The sequence below is a fragment of the Oenanthe melanoleuca genome, chromosome 2 (assembly GCF_029582105.1).
Source record: "Oenanthe melanoleuca isolate GR-GAL-2019-014 chromosome 2, OMel1.0, whole genome shotgun sequence".
In the NCBI taxonomy this organism is placed as follows: domain Eukaryota; kingdom Metazoa; phylum Chordata; class Aves; order Passeriformes; family Muscicapidae; genus Oenanthe; species Oenanthe melanoleuca.
The window spans coordinates 144,238,650-144,257,095 of record NC_079335.1 but is presented as its reverse complement, the minus strand read 5'-3'; the positions used below and the strand labels follow the sequence as shown (position 1 = coordinate 144,257,095).

Below are 18,446 nucleotides of genomic sequence, written 5' to 3'. Positions count from 1 at the left end.
CTTGTGTTGTGTTGGTGGTGCTGGGCTCCATCCAAACCAGCCAAGCCCTGATTGTAAAGGGAGGCAAGTTCTGCAACTTTCCCCTCGTGCCCAAAATAGGTGAGATAACCCTTTGCAGGACAAGCTCTTTGAGTGAGTGCTGCTGTTCAGAAGAGCCTGGAAAAGCAGGAAGGAGACACAAGAATCCAGCCAGTTGGTGTTGGGGCATGGCACAGGGGTGCCCCAAGAACAACCTCTCACTTTTATTAGGAATCCCAGTTCCCACAGGGAAGTAATGTGAGCTTCTTGTTTGGTGTTCCTGGGAAAAGGCTCTTGGCTCAGCTGAGCTCTGAGCCAGTGCTGGGCTGTGTCAGTGTGAATATTCCAGTTGTTCTCATGGAATAACCCCAAAAGGTTCCTGGGAGCTCTGGGTGTATCAGCCTTCTGGCAGTGAAAATTAGATGGTCTCAGGCTTCTGCTCCTCACCAGCCTGTCATGGACAGGTTAGGGGTGGCTGGGGGACACCATTCCTTGCTGGCACCCAAGGCTGTGGAAGGTTTTTTACTTCCACATGCCCAGAGGGGACAGGGGATACAGGAGCTGGGGTCCAGCTCTGCCTTGGACTCTATGGAGATCATTTCTGATAAGGCAGCTGAAGTCTATAGACTGTGATGTTCCCTAAAATGGCTATTTGAATTCTTCACTCACTGGAAAGCTGTAATAATACAAATCAGACTTGCACTTTATCTTGAGGGCATGCTTTGGTGGTAAACATGGCAGTGTTGGGTTTATGGTTGGACTTAATGATCTTACAAGTCTTTTCCAGCCTTAACTATTCTATCTCCCATTTTTGAGAAGTTCTGTGGGTCCCAACTTGCTCCATCCCACCTAGTTTGTGATCCCTGAGCTGATGTGCAAGAAGGAGATGATGGGCAGAGGTGCACAGGCTGCACAGGGGGGTGTGTACAGCACCAGTGGATGCCTGCTGCTCACCCAGGCTGTGATGGGATCATCACCCTCTGGTGCAGAGCTCCTGAGTGACCAACAGCTGACATGGGGTAACGTGCCAAGGAAGGACATCAGGCACAGGCAGTGACTGCACAAAGCAGGGAGGGGTCACTGCAGCAGGGTGGCAGCTTCCCAGCCCTGGGGGAGGTGGATTTTTGCTGCTCCTTCCTGGTTGGCACAGGCAGGGCTGCATTCCTGCAGACAATGGCTCTGCCTGGGCAGCCCCAGCCCTGGCCACCCCCTGTCCCCTGGCCATGCAGGGACAGCCTCAGCTCTGCCTGCAGCTCCCCAGCTCAGGGGCTTGCAGGGCTTGTCCTCCCTCTCCTCAGAGCTGGATTCATGAGCTCTGTTTACCAGATGTGAACAAGAGGAGGGATGAACTCAACTCAGCTGTCAGACTACCTGTCCTGGAGAAATCTTTGCTCTGTTTTGAGGAACAAAAGGAAAATCCAGATTCTCTCCCAAGGCACAATTCCCTGACACAGGAAAAGGACATCCTCTATGCTGTCCAGACTGGCACCACAGCCTGGCAGCACCTGTGACCCAAAAAATTTCATGGGAGAGGCTGGAGAGCCCTGGCAAAGGCAGAGATTCAGGATTTCATCCCCCATCCCACACCTGAGCCCACACTGACTTTCTGTGCTCACATGTGCAGCCTGGGCACTGAAATGAGACGGGTTAAAAATTAAGTTTGCAAGGGAGGGTGGAGTTGTTTTGTGGGCACTCGGGTATGGTCACCAACAGGAGCAAGCAGGTTTCCCACAGTTGTGAAAACCTCTGGTCTGCTTGAGGAAAAAAGGAAATGAGTAAAAAAGGAAATAAGCAGTGAGGGTGAGAGCCCCAGCTGCCTTCACCAGTAAAGCCAATATGTTCCACAGCTACCTCAGCACCCAGTGATCCTGAGCCACAGTGAAACCACTGGGATGAAAACCCAGCTGGATTACTGAGTGCTAAAGGAGCAGCCTTGTATCCTGCAGGGCAGAACCCAGGCTAGCTCTCCTGCAGGGTGGGGTGAGCTGTGGGGAAACTGAGCCAGGGTTCTGCATGGACATCCCATGTAATCTTGTCCAAAAGGCAAAAATAAACCTCTGTTTGCCCCAGCTCCCATGTTAGAACAAGGCATTAATCCTCATCTTGCTTGCTTGTGGTGTGATTCCCATGAAAGGACAGGCCCAAGGAACCTGAACCTCCAGGGCTGTCACTGCCACAGCACAAGTGGCTTCCTCCTCCATGGGATGCCATGGGATGACCTTTGTCAGGTCACACACCAATTAACCAGCCCTGGGGCAGAGCCTCCCCTGCCTGTGAAATGTCTCTTTTCTGCTGGATTCAGCTGACACTGGAAATGGCAGAGCCTCTGCATGATGAACCCTGACCAAAGTGTGCTGGAATTTGCTGGGTTTCATAAGGTTTTCATTAGGGTTGTGAGAGAGCCCTTGAGGTTTTGTGAAACTCCCAAACTATCCGTACAGCAATTTGAAAAACTCCTCTCTTTGCAGTTTTTTACTGATCCACTCTGCTTTTTTCCTCCCTCTCTCACTGTCTCTCTCCTCAAGGTGTGCACATTGTTCTAAGGGAAATATCTATGGCTGAAAGGGCAGTCAGGCATTGGCACAGGCTGCCCAGGGAAGTGGTGGGATCACCATCCCTGGAAATGTTCAAAATCAGGTAGATGTGGCAAGGACAGGACTAAACCCAAGGACAGGGTTTAGTGGAGGATCTGGCAGTGCTGGGTGGATGGATGGATGGATGGATGGATGGATGGATGGATGATGGATGGATGGATGGATGGATGATGGATAGATGGATGGACTCAATGATTTGAGAGGTCTTTTCCAACCTTAATGATTCTGTGGCTGAGGGACAAGGTGGTGACAGGATGATCAGCAGGAGGTTGGGTACCATTACCAAGGCTTGTGTTTGGGTGATCTGGTTTGGTTTTGCCTTTATTACCCAGCCTGTGGTCCTGGTTGGAAAACCTCTGTGTGCATCCTGTGCTTCCTCCCTGCTATCACCCCTATCAGGGCAAGCAGTGATCCCTGCTAAAACAGACAGGAGGCTGGAAAACACCTCAGTGCAAGGCTCACACAATGCCTTACCTGGGATTAATCCCTGAACCAGGACTTGAATATGTCTAGAAGACTGTAATTTAATATCAAGATTCAGCATAGTCCAAATGGCTCAGCCAGTTGTGGCTTGTGTGCAACTGAGAAAAACACTCAGGAACAGGGACAGAACAGGAACAGCACAGCTTTGTTTTCCTGCACTTTGTTCCCCCATGGTTACTGTGAAGCTGCCATGAAACTCACCCTGTCAGACTCCATCTCTTTCCCTGAAGGGTCAGCTCCTGCTCAGTCCTCACTGCCACCAAGCACTTCCCTAAAGCTTCTTGGCATTCTGGAAAAGCAGGCTCATTTTCTGCAGCAGCAAAACTAAGTTTTTCCTAGCACAAACCTCATCCATCTTTGCAGACAATGAGATAACCCAAGGAACACCTTGTGCCCATCAGCACTGGGAGCAGGGTTTAACAGGAGCAAGGTGATGGGTCTGGGGGACTTGGGTGCTCTGGAAGCTTCCCCAGATAAAACAACAGTCTGAACACATCCAGATCTGGCCTGGGGCCCCTGTGCTGCACTCCTCCTCTGGCTGGAGGGCAGCCAGGGCTGCCAGTCCCACCTGGGCCATCCTGTTTTCTCAGTGCACCTGTGGTTGCTGTTAGCGGGTGAGATTAAAGGGAGAGGCACAGAGAGCCCAGCCCAGAGTGCACACAGCAGGGCTGCCCCTCCTCTGCCCCCTCTGCACCCAGCCTGCTGCAGATTTACCTCCTGCAAGGGGAGGGCAGCTCTTCTGCTCCAGGACAGGAGTTGTTCACCAGCAGAACTCTGGAATAAAGCTCCTCCACAAATATTGTAATTCCATTGTCATCTCCAAATGTAATTTTGGAGAACACAGCCCTCTGCAAAACCTCCAGCCAGAGCTCACACAGACAGACCAAGGGACATGATGCAGCCATTCCATCAGGGTTGTTGTATTTATACTCACTGAGGCATTTCTCCTGGCAAGCAGAGACTTGGAGTTGTGCATCCCACCTTCAAGGATGGGTTATAGACATTTTAGGATGTAGAAGAGAGCCCAAGCCTGGCCTGTAAGACCTTTCTGTAAGAAGTCACCACCTCTGTCTCTCTCTCAGGGGGAACTTTTGCCCATAAGCCTGAGGACACACAAGCCCCATCTCTCCAGTCCACAGCCCAACACAGATGGTTTAAAATGGATTTTGCACCAACATGGCCAAGTAATAAATTGGAGCAACAGCTACAGGATTGCCCTGTGTCAGAGGCTGCTCCTGTCTTAACCTGCTGTGAGCTGCTGGCTCTGGAAGGCTGAACTGCATCTTCAGAGCTCTTGCCAAAGCTACTCCTGCCCTAAATCAGCATTTAGCCTCGTGCCCTTGCCCTTTCTTCAGAACATTCCCATCCTGTTCCCTGTCCTCCCCAGGGCTCTGTGCACAGTGATGTACCAGAGCTGCACTGGGAGGGCTCCCATGAGAATTGAGGGTTCTCTGTGTGCAGGGAGCCACTGACTGACAGGAGGGAACCAGAGCAGGGTACAGCCACTCCCTGGGGCTGGAGAGGAGTGTGACAGACAGCCCTGCACTGCAGCACAGCCATTCTCCTCACCTGAATGCCCAGGCACCTTCTCCTGTCCCCACACTCCCCTCTGCTGCTGTTAACCATTAAACCAGCACCCTGGTGCCTGTCATGGGCTGCTCTGTGCTGCCCTGTCAGCTGCTGCCCACAGAGCTCTAGAACAGGGTCACAGAATCATCTGGGTTGGAAAAGAGCCATAAGATCAAGTCCAGCTGTAAAGCCAGCACTGCCAAGGCCACACTAAACCCTGTCCCCAAGTGCCACATCTCTATCTTTTAAATCCCTTTGGGGGTAGTGACTCCACCACTTCCCTGGTCAGCCTGTTCCAATGCCTGATAACCCTTGTGGTGAAGAAATTTTTTTTTCCTAATATCCAAGCTAATCCTCCTTTGGCACAACCTGGAACCATTTCCTTTTTCCTTTTGTTACCTGGCAGAAAAAACCAACACCCATCTTCTGTCAGGGAGTTGCAGAGAGTGATAAGGTCTCATCTGAGAGATGATCTTGCAGTCAGCACACAAGCATTTGTATTGCCTTCCCAACATTTCCCCCACAGCCAGGAGCACAGGAGGGGAGGGAGCAGTGGGTTATAGCCCAATCCTCCTCTAAGAGGCTCTAAGAGGCAGATTTTCATTTGGACATCCCAATTCTGTAGGGCAGACAAGTGCCTGAGCCAGGCTGCATGAGGGATGTGCAGTGAAATGTCATTTGCTTGGGCTGTGGGTCAAGGAAAGTTCTCCTGAAAGCTTCTCAGAAATTCATTTTTCCCTATTTCCCTTTCCCTGTTACAGGTCAGAATCTTTAACCTCAGACTGATGGGTTTTGAGAAGCTTGGGGTTTTTTTTTTTTAACTCCTTCTCTTGCTTTTCCAAGGCATGAGGCCACTGCTGTGTTATCTCATCTGCAGGGCTTGGCCCTTCCCTCTTCCTCCCAGAGCTCCATACTCAAAAGAGGGCTGGAAATACCTTTGGAACGTGTCACTTTGCAAACACATCCTTGGCAGAGCCTGTTCCCCCATGCACAATGTCAACCTTGTCCACAGGCACGTGGGATCCTCCAGGCTGAGGCAGATGTTGGGCCATTCTGCTGCCAAACCCTGAGTTTGCAGCTCTGCACTCTTCCTCCCAGCAGCTTCTGATTTACCCCAGCATGGACTGTGACAATGCTCTCAGTGTCTTGGGCTTGCACTGGGACACTGAAAACAGCCTCATCTGCCACCTGCCTGCACAAAAGGATATCAAACCACATGGTCTCTGAGCTCTGGGAATACCAGGGCCAGGCTTAGGACCAGGACATGAGGGCAGCAGGTTGTGCACATGGGAAGCACAGCTGGACAGGGACATCTCAGATCCTGCTTCAGTTCTGAAAGTCAGGCTATGCTGTTTTCCACCACTGCTGAGTTAAACTGCTTGGAAATAATGTTTTCTGCTCTATAACCCCATGGCATGACCAGAATTAGCAGGAAGCAAAAATGCCTACAGCTCAGCACTAAATGAGCCCATGCTTTATGATGAAGATCTTCCTTTCCCCTGGCATTGACTGTTCTAAACTGCTTTATGCATATTTCTGCAGAGCTGGGCTCCTTCAAAGCTCAACAGGGTAATTTGCTGCTTTTTCACCGTGGCACTAATGGAGAGGAGGAGAGGGCAGGCAGCTCAGGCATCACCTGTGTGTGAGTCTGAGGTGCATTAGCAAAGCTGTGGCTATAGGAATGACAGGCTCCATCCCAGAGCTCAAATTTGTGTAGCCACAGCTGTGGAAGTGGCTTGATTTACATCAGCACCAAAAAGCATCCAGATACACAACTGTTAATTAAATCCTTGGTTCTGGGGATAATGAGTCCATGTGGCAAAAGGGGAATGGGAAAACAACATGACTTGGTGCTGATCCTCCAAAATTCCAGGTGTTTTCAGCCCATCTTCCAACACCTCCCACCAGATCTGCTGGTGTGTGACCCTCACTGCTGGGCCAGCAGTGGGCTTGGGGGGACTCCAAAGGTAAAAGCAGATCCTGTGGCAGGTCCCCATCCTCTGTGGACTGGAGGAAACACAAAACATTGTTCCTCTGTCCCCTGCAGCAGACAAACACTCTCACCAGGGTGAAATGAAAGAATGAAATGAAGATAATGAAAAATGAAAGGTGAAGGCTGTTACGGGTTTATGAGCTGTAGCCTGCAGACAATAAGGGAGAAATCACTTGCTAGGAGTTGGTTTTGCATCTTAAACCGTGCAGTGATCCTCTCAGAAATGGGCACACCCAGGCTGAATGAGCAGGCCCAGCCCACGCCCTGGATTGCAGCTCTCTGTGGTTAGTGGCACACAGGTCTGCAGGCTGTGTCACTGGTATTTTGGGCACTCCTCCCATTACAGGTCCCTGAGGTCTAAGAGTGGTCAGTGGATGAGACCTGTGGGAACTGTGGTTTAAACCTATTCAGCCACCTGGTTTAGCTGGTGAGCTGATTCATATTTATTTTCAGATTGTGGGGGCTAATCTAGAAAATTAAGGAAGTGACAAGAGAAAAATGTATCCGAAGGGAAGACCTTGGATAGGTTCCAGTCCTGAGAGGTTGTGTGCAGTCTCCATTCTTAGAGATGTGCAGAACACAGCTGGACACAGCCCTGAATCCTCCAAAAATCTCCATCCTCAGAGATGTGCAGAACTCAGCTGGACACAGCCCTGGGTCCCCCAAAAGTCTTCATCCTTAGAGATGTGCAGAACTCAGCTGGACACAGCCCTGGATCCCCAAAAATCTCCATCCTTAGAGATGTGCAGAACTCAGCTGGACACAGCCCTGGATCCCCAAAAATCTCCATCCTCAGAGATGTGCAGAACTCAGCTGGACACTGCCCTGGGTCCAAAAAAAAAAAAAGCAGAGCTGGTGGCGGATGACAAGGTACCATGTGGTGCCTTCTCCAGACAGTTGTCAGGAAAATTAATCCACAAACACCAGAGGTTTATGTCCAAAAAGGAGACAGAGGAGTCCTTTTTGCTTTATTCGAATAGAGGGAGAGGCCATGGGGCATTCCCCTGGGATCTCTCCAATTTTTGGAGGAAGCAGCCTCCTTTTATCCCAATTTCCTGGCTGCTTTTCCCTCTCTCTTTCCCCATGGGCTGAGGTACTTGAGAGATTTCCCAGAACACCTGATACCTGAAATTCCCCTCTAATGTATAACCCTCTCTTTTAATTTTTAATTATTACAGAATTCATGGTTTTTCCCCATTGCACCTTTCATCTTCCAATATCCAGTTTCATTTACCACCAAACCTAGAGTTTGTTTGTAAAGGCAAATATCCTTTTCCCATTCAATCAGTGGAATCCACCCCATTGTTTCTTTTATCTCTCAGTGCTAGCCTTATCTACCAGCAGACCCACAGCTCGTTTGTAAAGACAAATCCGATATTCCTCTCACAGGGATGTTCCCTCCACCAGCAGCACCATGCTCATGGCAGGCACGAACAGCTGATGTTCCTTTCCTCAGATGGTTTTTTCTCAGCTCATCCCCAGCCAGTGACACCAGCCATCCTTCACAGGTAATTTTTTTCTCAGCAATAAGCTACAAGTGTGCCCTCACTCAGCTTTCTGCTGCTGAAGGTGGCTGGGCAAACACAGCTGGGGCAGTCTGGTTTATCATTACAGCCCAGTTAAACACTCCAGTGCTCTGTGACATCCCCATTCCAGTCACTAATCCACGGCAATCCTCACCCCTGGGCACAGGGACACCCAGCTCGGCCTTGCAGCCAGCAGAAATCTTCCCCGAGCACTTTTCCCCTTGGAACAGCTTTGCCAAAATTCGGGACAGTCAGAGGCAGGGACTGGAGCTGGAACTCTGTGACCCCAAGAGTTAACGCGCACTGAGCAGCGCCGCACCTTGCTTTGTATTAAAAAAAAACCAAAAATCCCTCCGGTGCCTCCTAAACCCGGACAAAACAGGTTTTTAATGAAAGCAGCACTTAATCATTATTCAGTGAGTTCAGAGTGGCGGATATTTGATGCAAACACCGAGTTGGTTGGAACTCTCCCGTCCCGGCTCCCTCTTTGTCCCTCCGTGCGCCCGGGAATGGGTGTGATCTCCGGGTAGGAGTGTCTCTGCGGTTAAGCAGAGGATTGAATTACCCAACTGAGCTGTTCCCGGGCTGACAAGGTAGCAGAACAGCGAACAAAAGTGCTTTGGAACTCGGCGGAGAGGAGGGGAAGGCTTGGTGGAGAAGGGGCACCTGCGAGCACAGCGAGGTAAGCGATCCCCGCATCCCTGCCAGCTTTAATAACTGCTCCATGACTTCTGTTATGGGGGACAGTAAGAAACAAAAAATTAATATGCTTCATACTTAAAAAAAAAAAAAAAAAAATCCTCCTCTGTTACAAGCCAAGATGTGTCTGCTGAAAGGAGCCCACCCTGATTTACATGGTTTGGGGCTGAGCTTGCCAAGAACCCGCCCGGGCTCCGTATCAGCTCCGAGGACACATCTTTTCCTTTAACTCTCTGCACAGACTGGCTTTGATTTCCTGCAGCCACCAATTCACAGCGTTTTACTCGGGCCTGAATTGTTTTAGGTGTTTTTTCTGCCGCGGGGATTTGCAAAAAGCTCGCCTGCCTTTGGGGCGCAGTTATGGGTCCGGGCGGCCGCAGAAAATCTTTGGAAGTTCTCATCGATGGGTTTTATTGTCACCCCATCGACAGATTGCTAATGGCCGAGCTGCTGTGCTCTGTAAATAGAATGTTTTCTCATCCTGCTCCTCTGAGATGCGATTGCACTGAGGTGAAATTGAGTTGTAATGGAGTTGAGCTGCAGGCTCACTTGCCAGTATTTTTCTTAGGCGTGCCTATTAGGAACATAAATATTTAACACAAAGGAGAGCTGATATGAATTAGCATCTGTAGGAGGTTCACGCTTATTCAAGGCTGCCCTAGCGCAGATGTAAACAAGTGTTGGAGCAGCTGAAGCAAACTGGCCCCGCCAGAGCAGCACTTAGCTGGTGAATCATCCAGGTGCTTTTTACACAGCGCAGCTAAATGGGCTGATTAGAGCCTGCAGAGTAGAGATTACACAGTCACAGGGCACTGGCTCTGCTCTAACCGGGGTTTTACCGCTCCCGAGGGATGCCAGGTGGAAGGCAATGCAAGGGCAGATCAGAAAAAAAAACCCTATAACAGTGTTCCCTCACCTTCCTCCTGGCAGGGCCAGGTGAGCCTCCCCTCCTCCTCCTGCCTGCACAAACAGGACGCCTTTATCCTCCTCCAGCTCCCTTCTCTGCCAGACACACAGGTCTCATGATGTTTTTTCCCAGGCAGGACTTTGAGGCAGCACTTGCCAAGGTCCCCCAGCTGGGAGCAAAGGTTTTGTGCCATGGCTGCCAGCAGTGTCACCCTGATCTGCCTTCTCCTACCTTGGGGCTTCTGCTTAGACTGAGTCAATAAATCCCTGCTCTTGCATGGCCAGGGGTGCTGAAGATGTTCACAGTGTCTCCTGCTCTTTTCCATGGAGCTGTGCAAGTTTTCCTGGGCTTTGAGCATGGAAGTTGTTATCTTTTGGGTAATGGACCACCCCTCCTGTGGTGATCCATCCCCAGCTGAGAGGGAGGCTGGCTTTTATCACCTGCCCTATGCCTGGAAATGTGCAAGGGCTCTGCTCTGTGCAGGGCACATCCTGCTGGACCAAAAGCCTTCCCTCAGTTTCCACAGTCAAATATGTGGTGACCCAGTTGGAAGCAGAGCCCTGAAATGCTCTGTGCAATGAAGGGAGCTCAGTGCACAGCCAAAACCTCAGTTCTACCTTGGTGCTACCTGCCCCAGCTGCCTTTTTGTCACCCCTAGGGAACTCTTGAGCCCCCCTGAACCTCCTCAAGGTCCCTCCTTCATCACATTTTTGTGTCAGCCTTCTGAGATTCTCACTGGATGACACAAGCCACAGGTTGGGCTTTCCATGTGTGAAATGTCCACCTGAGGAAGGATTCCAGTGTGGCCACACCACACCCAAAATATCTCTGCTCCAGCTCTTTGTTTATTCACATATATTATTTCACATATATTATTTCACATATATTATTTCACATATATTTATTCACATATATTTATTAACATATATTCTTCAGCTTCTGTTGTCCCCTCAGAGGAACAGATCCTTCAGTCACAAGGGGAAACACTCTCCCACAACTAACTTAAAACCTCTCCTCTCATGAGTTCTCTCTATATATAATGCAACTCTGGAAGTGGGTCTAATTATGGTTGATCCTGGATGATTATACATTTCTACTGTATTTCCACCCATCCTGGATTGAAAGGGATGCAGAAAGGGGTGAATATTGTCACTTACAGTCTTTGGCATCTTTCACTCTGAAAAGTCCAGGCATCAGGTGATGTGCATCCAATACAGTTGCCTTGATTTCCAAGGATCTCTGCTTGTAACAGAAACCCTCTCATTTGTTATCTCTCTTTATCTGAGCCTCTCCAGGCTTATCGAGGCACTGCTGGGTACAGTAACAGTGGAACTTGTTATTACCTTATATCCACGTCAAGGATGTGACACGTGGGGGATGTTAAATTGCATGGTTGGGCTCCATCCTGGGCAGTTCCTGTGGAAGGAGCTATTCAGAGCAGTCGACCTCTTCTCCCTAAAAATGTCCTGTTGCCATGCCCTAGGATGAAAGGAGAGGTTTGTGCCTGGCCCTTCATTTAAAACTGCTCTTACAAAAACAGCTGCACAGGGTAGGAAACGGGCAGTGCTGGAAATCATGTTCTTTTTTTGGGCTAGAGAGACTATCTGGGTACCCATCTTTCCTTTGGGAGTGTGCTAGAGCCTGAATTACTGTCCTTTGTTGCCATCCCACCCATCCCAGTCTTTCAGATGCCTTCCTGGTGCTCAGACAAAACTCCCATTGGCAGCTGCAGGTGAAAAAGCTCGTCCAGGATGAGTGATTCTGTCCAAAGCTGTTTTAGCAGTGTTTTCAGGGATGTTTTACCCACCTGGCTTTGTGCAGGTGACCTGCTGCTCTCTGTACTTTAATTTCTGCCTAGAGAAGCTGAGTGGCCCCTCCAGAGTCCCAGGAGAGCCAGAGCAGCCTCAGAGCCCCCAGGGGCTGGAAGGGCTGGGTGACACAGTGACAGAAACTCCTGGGGTGTGGTGTGAGCACGAGCCTGGAGGGTGGCACTGCTCTGGGTGATGCTGCCAGAAAGGTGTGTGGTGCTGCTGCTGCTCTGCCAGGAGGTGCTGGGGAGGGCTGGCTCTGTTTCCAAGACTTTAAAGCTCAGAAAAGACAACTCACAGCCTGGCTCAGCACCCATCCCAGGGGAAGCTTGGGCTGGGTTAATTTGCCCCCTTTTGTTTTGACACAGGTCTTTCATTAGAGCTGTGTCAGCCAAAACTCACAAGGGATGAGCTTCCCTTGGCTGCCTGAGAAACAAAACTTCCCCCTGAATAAACCTTTTACATCTCTCTGGGCCAGAGCTGGAAGTGCAGAGTCACCCACAAAGGTCCAGGGCTTTTCATTTGCAATCCAAAATGGAAACCTGTTTGGAGTTTGGGGGTTTTCTTTGTTTGGTTGTTTGGGTTGTTTTTGTTTGTTTGTTTGTTTTGGGGGGGGAGGAATGTTGGTTTTTTGGGGTTTGGTTGGTTGGTTTTTTGTTGTTTTCTTTTTTTTTCTAAATGGAAGTCCTAGGTTTCTCTTCCCAAGCTTGGTGTCACGCTTGCAGGTCTGAACTGGGACAAAACTGAAACAGTCCCTTCCTTTTGATGGTTAATATTAATCTTGCCCTTTCCACTGAGAAGCCAATGCTCTGGAACCAGTTCTCCATCTGGTCTGAGTGGTGGCAGAGCATCTCCCTTGCTCCATCACCACCAAAAAAAGGCCCTGAGGGCAAATGCTTATCCAACTACCCTCATTAAACTGTGCACCAGGGCAAAGCTGCTCTTTTTCTTGCACACATACACCTGTGTGAATTCTTACAATAAATATAAAACTGTTACATGCAGCAGCAAAAATCTTAACACTTGTTTGTTGAGAAGGATGGGCCAGGTGGGCAGTGGCACTTGGGTTGACAGGAGGTTTTTCAGCTGGGAAAATGCTTTTTTTTTTTTTTTCCTGTAAGCTTTTGAAGAGCAGGTGCTCCCCAGGAGAACAAACACACTTTCTCTCCTCCCTAATGTCTCAGCTCTGGCTTTCTTTAACCTGCAGCCATGGGGTTAAATAATGCTCTGTTAAAATGCTGATGTGGGAGAGGATGGGAACTTTTTTCATGGTGAGTAATTAGAAGTCAGTTAGAACCTGAACCACTTCCCTGGAAACTGGGAAGAGGAATTTAAATGGCTTTTCTTTCCTTCTGTGTGCATCTCCTGCATGAAGCCCTTCCTTTGGATGCTGGTCCTGAGCCAGGAATCTCTCCCTTTCACCAGAGGAGAAAGAACTAAAAGAAAGGAGGGATTTGTTCCTGTGAATTGGCAGGACTGCTCACCTTTCCCTTGGGATGGCTCTGTGCTGTTGCTGACTCACAAACCCCATGGAGAGGGGCTGGAGGTGCAATGGACACCTCTGAAGTAGCACCAAGATGAAATTTATTATGTGACAAAAATGCACCTGCACAATGCTGATGCAGGGGGCCTGTGTGCAGAAGGTTTTTAACAGCTTCTTGTGCCTGGTTTTGGTTTTGTTTTTGTTTTTGTTTTTTTTTGTTTTCTCATGGATCTTCAGAAAGGTGGGGTTTGTTATGGGTCACAGGGGTTGATCTCAAGGAGAGTTCCTGCAGCTCAGCCTCTGCTGCTGCTCAGGAAAGCTTTGAGTCATTTAGGGCTGCCCTCAGCCTGCAGAGATCCTGGGGAAGGAGGATTTGCTGGGAGAGAACTGAGCCAGGAGCTGCGTGGGTGCTCTGACCTTCTCTGTAGGGCACCAAGGCCAGCCCCACCTTCAGCCCAGTGGCCAAGTCTGCCTTCTCCAGAGCCAGCCCCTGCTGAGCTCTGGGCTCCACATCCAGCTGATTAATGTGGAAACTCAGACCTCATGACTTGGGAGCTGTGGCTGCAGTCAAAGTTCTGATTTAATTGTTGTTTCTGCATTGTGAGGAGTTTGCTGGGACAATGCAGCTCCATCGTTCCCAGGACAAGCAGTCAGCTGGTAAAGTTTTAGAGGGAGGGCTCACAAATAGCAGCAGTTTGGGGGAAAAAACCAATCTGCTCTTACAAATCAGTCTCCCAAGACCATCTGGTTAAAGATCAGGCTGCTGGAGCACCACCAGCAATGAGATAAGCAGAGGGGGACAGGGGGGATCATGAAGAACATGTGGAGAGATGAGCAATATTTCCTGGATGAAGAGATGTGTTGAGCTGGAATTTGTGGCAGGTGGAAATGCAGCTGCAGGGACTGCTCAAAGTCAGAGGAGATAAACCATGAGATTACCTTCTAAATCAAATGTCCTCTGAGGAATTCAAAGAGGGGGATGAGATACAGATTGAGGGCTAGTGCAACTGGGAAGGTGGTTATTTCCCAGCAACCTGATATTTCCTTGTGTTCTTTGCTTTTATGTTAGGAACAATGGGAGGACTGGAGGATTAGTGCAAAGTCCATCCTCACAAGGGGCTGAAAGTTAAAGCTCACAGCCTCAGTGGTTTTCTGGGAATGACCAAGTATCAGCTGCTAAATTCAAGATGCCAGAAACAGCCAGGAGGTGAAGGCACAGGTTGTAAGAAGTCACACTAAGCCAGAGGTCTGTCTCCTGTAAGGCCTGGGGTGGTGGCTGGAGATGGGGTAAATTTCAAGGCTTCAAGAGACAGAGCAACTGTTCCAGGAAACACTGGTCAGCTTTTTCTCAGGCAGGGCAAAATGCTTATTGCTCTTTCAGAGCCTGAGAAATTCCCTGGCTAGGGAATTCAGGTTTCTGCATCCTTTGAATTTCCTGAATAGGGAATTCAAACCTCTCCTGGGCTGTAGAGCACTTACAGTTTGAGAGGTCAGCATTAAGATTAAACCATCTCTTCATCCTCACTCACTTGAACCCTGAGCAGGCTCAGCATCCTCAGCATCCAGCCCAGGGCAAAGAACAGAACCCCAGTCACCTTGGTGTCAGGTAGCTCGTGGTGTGGTGATCCCTGGCAGCCATCCATGGAAAAAACAGGGAAAAACCTGCCCTGCTTAAACCAGTGAAGTCCCCTCTTATCTCCAGAGCCACTGACCCTGAGGAGAGGAGCACAGTCTCAGCCATCCAGCCCAATGCCTCATCTCAGGCTTATCCAGCAATTCTTAGCCTAAAAATGACCTTCAAACCATCTCAAGACCCATCCTGATGATTTTGTAGCATGGGCAAGGGATCTTTTCTGACCAGTGGAGGTGGCTGAAGCAGGAGGGCCAGTCCAGGAGTTATTGCCAAAGCCTTGGGATGGAGCAGGGCTGGAAGTGCAGCACCTGAGCAGCAGCCCATGGACACAGAGCCCGAGGAGCTGAGCCCAGCCTGCACAGCCCAGCCATTCAGCCACCTCATTTCAAAGATATTAACCAAAGCCAAGCCTGCCAGCTTCCCCAAGAAGCTGTTCCAATGTTTAATTGCCCACCGTGATCAGAAATAGCATCTTATTTCAAGGCCTGCTTTACGTAATTTTAGCTGCCAAGCAACAGCTCTTTCCAAGAAGGCTGAAGTGCTCTCTGTGGTCACCCAGGCGTGTCTGGGCACAGCCCTGTCCTTGCCTTGAGGGCCACACTGAGCTCCTGAGCCTGGACCTCACAGCACTTGGAGCACAGGATGAGCTGAGCTGTGCTTTTCCCTCTTTTCCCATCCCCACAATGCATATCCTGATCCCTGCCCTCATCACCGTGTTCAGCACATCCAGCATGGCTTGGAGGAAATTCTTACAGCTCTGAGTGTGTGACAACACGAGAGAGAACTCAAACCCCATAGCTGGGCCTCCCTACCCATGATTTTCCTGTGGCATAAAAGCTGCTTTTTCTCCTCTTACAGCAGAGAAATGAAACACAGCTTAGCCAGGCTGAGTGCTGAACTTCTGAGCAGTCACTCACTAGAGACAGTCACTGTTCCTGAGCTGGAGCTGGTGAGCCACACAAGGGAACTCCAGTGTTGAATTTCACTCCTCTGGGCAAAACAAGAGTTAACCACTGTCCTCTGCAAACAGAAAATGGCACCTACTTGATACCCAACTATAGAGGAGACAATGAAAGCAATTCAAGAGCCCCTGGTTTACCTCATCTAATGCCAGTCCAAATATTCCCAATAATTAGGCCTTTCAGCCTGGAAAGGCTGGAGCCACAGCTGCTTCCTATTTTCCCAAAGCTGTACAGAGCATTAGTCATTGCACTGGGGTTTTTATATGGCCGTGAGTACAGCCCAAAAGTAAAGCACGTGCCAAAACCCAGGCAAGCCAAGCCAGGCTGAATTCAGAGTGTGCTTCAGGAGTCTGAAATGTTCCCCTGTCCCCTCTCTGAGTCCTGGGTTTTGCTCCCCACCCAAACATCCCAAGATTGCCTGGAGAAATGTCCTGCTAGAGAAATGTCTGGGCTCCCAGCACAGCCTGAGCTGACCCAAATGAAGCAGTGATTGCTGGCACTTCCACCCCAGCTATTAATCATTCACCAGCCTTGGGAGTGACCTTGACACTTAATTAGTCATGTAGTCCTTCCTGGAGGCAAAGCTTTTCCCCACACTGTGCTGTAGGAGAGGGATGAGGGTTGGATGTAGCAGGCAGGAGTGTTGCTGTGATTTTGGCACTGCACTGTGGGCAGACCCATCTGCCTTCACCCACCAGCTCTGTTCCATGGATTGTGACATGAAAAACTCCAGTTTTAGCTCTGGAGGCTCCAGGTGCCCCTGGCTGTAACATCCAGGCAAGGGCCAGCCACACATGTTTGGATTCCAGGTTCTCTGCCCTCAGTCAGGAGCAGCATTTGATCTTTGCAGTTTAATTTATAGCACTTTAAGCAAGTGGTGATGAGCCAGCAGAGCAGCTCCAGCCAGAGGTTGCCTTTGCTATGCAGTGGCCACCTCTCAGCCCACATTCAGGGGGTGAACTTTTCTCCTCTTGCCATGGAGAGAGGAAGATTTCCCTGGAAATGGTGGCAATAGGATAGGCTGGCCCTGGAGGTGGGAGCTGAGTGTTTTATTAATGTTATTAATGTTATTAATGTTATTAATGTTGTTAATGTTATTAACGTGGGGGCAGAGAGATGAGCTACAGCTGCTTCTCTGCCTTCACAGGCAAAGCTGTGTCTGCCCAAGGGAGCAAATCCATCCCCAAAACCAGTGATTTTCCCTGGGGAATTCCTGCCCCAGAGCTGGTTGACTCACTTCTTGCCAATTTGCATTTCACCTAATGCTGAGCAAAACCGGTTTGACTGAGGTAAGGGCTGCCCAGACACTGCTGCTCAAACCCCACAGTGAATGCCCCAAGACTCTTAACATCCCTTTTTTCCTTCTTCTTCTTTGTAAATTCAAAAGGTTTCTGCCCTTCATGATTTCAGCACAGACAGGAAGATTTTACTTCATAAATACCAGATTTCATGTCTGGACAGGAGTTGAATGATGGGATCATCTGATTAAAACCCCACATTAAATCATTAATGAAATGAGCTGTCTGATTATATAAGTCATATTCCTATTATTTCTAGCTTGGCCACTGGCCAGAAGAAGCTGGAAAGTCCAAAGAAACAGACAACCTTGTCTGTAATTCACACTCCTCCAGCTAAAGCACTTAGGAGGAAGGCAGGGACACCATTTCTCAGAAAAGTGGGAGGTCAGCACTAATTGTGAGGATTCAGATGGAGAAATCATCCCCAGGAGTGAAGGAGATCCAAAATCCTCGTTTTTACTCAGATAGGTTTGACTGGGAATCTGTGGAGCAGTGCTGGCTCTCAGAGGGTTCTGCCTGTGGTCAGAGGAATCTCAGCATCCTTTGGGTTAATTTTTCCAGGAGAGGTTGGGATGCTGGGAGAAGCAGGGATCCAGCTGTGTCTCACAGCTGGCCAGCTGCTGGTTCCCTGAGCTGTTAGCAGGAGAGCAAGATGCCTGCTGCCTTCCACAGGGAGAAGTGTCAGTGGTGCTAAACACTTCACTGCCCTCAAAAACAAATGGCTTTACTGGCTTTGTTTTTTGGTTCTTCCTGTTTACATGCTGGAAGGGAAGAAAAAAAACCTAAATAAATTAAAAATATAGCTGAGGGAAGGAGGCTTCACTTGGGTTTTTCTTAGGGACTTTTTGGTTGTAATGTTGAAAGAAAGAAGAGGTCTTTTGGCTAAAGATCTGAACTTAGGCCATGTTTTTGTATTTAGTGCCTGATAGCCCTGTACTGCAGGGCTGTAGGTGAGTCAGGACACCATTTAGAGCAGTGTCTGTCTCCTCTTGAACACTGAAATATCTTCCTGGGTCTAGCTTTTAATCTGTGTGGGTGTCAATCACCTTCCTGGGAATTGAAGTGAAAAATGTGGGTTTTTTGTCCTTGCTGTTTGTCCTTCCTGCCTGGAAGCTCTCTGGAGGGCCTGAGAGGGAGCTGAAGGTCACTGAACGTGTTCCTGATGCCACAGGGACAGTCTGCAGCAGTCCTTGTGTGTTCAGGGAGGGATGAGCACTGCAGGTAGCACAGAGGTGCTGGGGCTGCCCTCCACAGCCAGCAAACACCTGCATCTCCCTTCTGCTGAGCAAGGAGCCAGGGGCTGGCAGCTCTGGGCTGTGGGAGGTCTGGCTGGACCAGGGTTCCTGCCTGTGGCAGCATTTTTTGTGCTTTTAATTGGTGTGCAAACTCTGACACTCGTTAGGGCTTCATGGTGTCACATGCAGCACTGGCAACAGGAGCAATAAACACCTGGCAGGATCACACCTCTGCTCT

The 18,446-nt window shown here is 49.5% G+C and overlaps 1 protein-coding gene across 1 annotated transcript in view; it reads left to right on the top strand.

Annotated features, from left to right (window-relative positions):
• The first annotated feature begins 8,342 nt into the window (after positions 1-8,342).
• The window catches only part of VILL (villin like), a 36,112-nt gene continuing 26,008 nt past the window's right edge, over positions 8,343-18,446 (top strand). The window contains exon 1 of the mRNA XM_056484612.1: positions 8,343-8,865. The gene's annotated coding sequence lies outside the window, so the exon portion shown is untranslated. The remainder of the gene's footprint in view (positions 8,866-18,446) is intronic.